We start from the raw sequence: 3,365 nt of genomic DNA on the forward strand, positions 1-3,365 counted from the left end.
TCTAGTCTCTAATATCCTGATGRTGCCTCTTTTCTGACAGTTAACTGTGTTTTTTTCAGAATGAGCTAACCGCATTTTGCCTATACTGTATGGGCAGCTTGGTTAAAGTGTGTGTCGTGGTAGAAGAGGAGCCAGCTATGCTCTCGACTCCAGAGGAGTCCCACTAGAGGGCACAGCAGTGGATAAACTTGCCCAGGCTTAGCCTTTACGGAAAATCCAAAAGCACGTTCAGCTCTGCGTTAACTGTGCAGCTTCAGAGCAGCCTCTAAGAAAAGAGGGTCTTGCACGCTCCYGTCTGTCTCTTTTGAATGGGTATTTGTACATCCACTTAACTGATGCACGTTGCACTCTGCGCGTTCAGAGTGCGTGGGTTGTTCGTGGCTGTCTCGAGCTACAGAAAAGTAAAGAGCTGTGACTTCTTCCAGGAACCATTCCACGTTCAGCATGCTGTAAAAGTGGTGTTGAACTACTTGTCTGCTATCAGATACATTGCTTGTCCTTGAAAGACAAGAGAATCCAGGGAACACAGTAGCAATGCACTGTATTAGCAGTAAAGGGAGGAAAGTTCCTCTCTCCTCTGCGAAGGAGACGCTTGCCTGTATGAATGGTGTACACTGCCCCCAATCATGTAAATAACTGTTTTCCATGAGTAGTCCAGCAGAGACTTCTTTTCAGAAAAATCACAATAGTTTCCTTGAGCTGGAGATTTATAGTAAAGGATTCCTTCTGAAAATTCCCCAAAGGAAAACCGCTTACCTTCTTAGTTCCTTGTAGTGTTGTATGCCCCTGTCATTCAACAACAAAGACTTGGCAACATCCCCAAAGGAAGACTGGAGTGTTTTTCCTTAAGCTCAAGCAATGCTTTCTACTTAGAATTTTCATATAGTCTTAGGAAAGAGTCTTTCCTTTTCCAACCTGTTTCCCTCACCAGTTGTCCCTGAAAAATGATTTTTTAATTACTGTTATCCCGGACCGGGTTAAGGTTCAGTGGGCATGTAAGAAATCACCTTCTCCATCTCCACACCACAGTAAGATCCACTCTCCAACTTTTCCTGTAGGTGTTTGTCCAGTCTGTTCTTAAAAAAAAAAAAAAAAAAAAAGGGAATTTTCTCAGGCTCCGTGCATGATCTGTTTCAGAGCTTAATTTCTTAGATTATATATTTGTAAGAAAACAAAAAACTCTATACAATTTAAGCCCAGTACTTCTTTCCCTTTTACATATTTGAAGGCTATTACCAGATCCCGTCTGTCTTCCCAAGACTAAACAAACCCAATTATTTCCTCATCCCTTGCAGGTAATCTTTGTAGACAGCTGATGATTTCCATTGCTCTCCCCTTGGATTTCTTCCAGGTGTTCCATGTCTTTCTCAGAACGCAGAGTCTAAACATAGATAAGTGTGTGTCCTGCATGATCTCATTTCTTAGTGAAATGTTGGTGTCTCCTTTTTAGTGGTTTTGATTTTAAYTAGGAAAAGAGGAAATGGTCAAAAGGGTAGTGTGGAAGGAAGCACCATAAAATACTRTTCTTAGTGGTGAGGATTACTACCTGCTGTTTTGGAGCAGAGGAATGAGGTGAAGGCAGGTCTCTAGGGTTTTGTCCCACCTGAATAGGCCAGTGGGATCTAATACATTACAGTCTTGGAGTTATTACTCTAAGTTTTCAGGTATGAGGCACACTAGTGTCCCAGTTACTGAGACCTATTCCCAGTTTCCCCATTCACTGGGCTGAAGGAGAGCACATCAATCAACTCCACCATGCCTCAGTTTCCCTTTATAGACTTTATATCTTAGGCTATTCTTTTTAGGCAGAAAGGTGTATTTCAGTCCAAGCTTYTGGTTAGAGTGGTAGAAGTTTTGCTTTCTTTTTTAGAAAAAATATGAAAAGGGAAACTATGAAAAATTTGATCAATACTAGCAATTAGAGTTTTTCTGATCTGTGTGTTCAAGGTTACAGGAAACAATAGTGATAGTAGAGCAGGATRTTTCATAAGTATTCGTCCAGAATGAGACAGCATTAAACCCAGAACTACAAAAATAAAAATAATCCTTAGAGGGATGAAATGCCTTTAGGACAAGAGAAAGCTCTGTATTGATTAAAGACACAATCCCCACAGATTATAATATGGAAATATAACAATCTTCTTGTACAAAGCAAATGTAACCCAGCACCTACGGATGCACCCAGCTCTTTGAAGCTGCTTTCAATTTATACTACTTAGTCCAGACAACTTGAACCCAGTGTGCGGGGGACTCTGGGTTTCCTGCTCTTTGGACTTGAATGCGATGCACACATCTGACATCCTTCCTCACGCTCCCTGCTGCTTTCCAAATAAGGGTATTTGAAACAAAAGAGTGAGCACATTTTTAAAAAAAATAAGTAAAACTACCAACAGCTTGTTAAACAGATGTAGGCTGGAGGAAGCACTGTAAGTTTAAACAGACTAGATAAGTTTACTGTCAGAAGGAATTAAGTGGTGGCTGGAGTCATACCCGCACGCATCATCAGGAGTGTGGCAAGACTTGCTGATATTTGTGGAGTTTGGGTGCGCTCCAATAGATGCTGCTGCTCAGAAGTACAAAGTGTAATTGCTTCACGGCAGCGGATGCACGYGGGATTCTTAACAGAACCCTGGTATTTCATGCGATTGTTAAAATAATTACTCTGAGTTACTTTTGAGGGCTAGGTTAACTTGCAGAACTTGTTGCTATGCAATATTATAGAGACAGATGTCTTAGTGTTTTTCAGAAAACGGATTTTGTAATGGTTGGGAACGCTTGACTGCCATAAAACGGTTGATAAGTCATGTATTATCAAACCTTAGGTTTAAAGATAGTTGGTAACGAGCAGCTGGAGACAGCAACTGCCTGCTGGGGTGTTGCATTAAGYGATCAGGCGATTCGCAGCGTGTTGCGGTTTGCGTTTTCTCATGGTCTACGTGACCATGGCCAACGTAATGGCAGCGGCCAACTAGACTAGTCTTTCCTAGATGGCAGCTGACTCAGTTTCACCGTGTGTCTAGTAAAAAAGCCACCTGACAAACTCTTTGTCCAGTTACGGGCAAGACCGAGGAGCACCTGGCCCTTGTGCCACCCCAGCCCCTCCTGCCACGGCTGCCCGGCCCACGCTGGGGCCGCGCCGCCACGGCCCACGGGAGCAGAGGCAGCGGGTGCTCGGCCCGCGGTCGCGCCCCTGCTGCGGCCCGGCGGCCCGCGTTCCCCACAGCCCGTCTCTGGGCCCRCGTCCTGGGTGGCTTCTCCGTGGGGCTGTGTGCAGGCGGGCTCGTCCTAGGTGGCCCGCCCCTGGCCCCGTGTTCCGGGTGGCCTCTCCGTGGGGCCACATCCCCCCGCGGCCTGTGCCCGGCCCC

This window comes from Rhea americana, unplaced genomic scaffold, assembly GCF_003343005.1.
Source record: "Rhea americana isolate MKP2758 unplaced genomic scaffold, rheAme1 scaffold_378, whole genome shotgun sequence".
NCBI lineage: Eukaryota > Metazoa > Chordata > Aves > Rheiformes > Rheidae > Rhea > Rhea americana.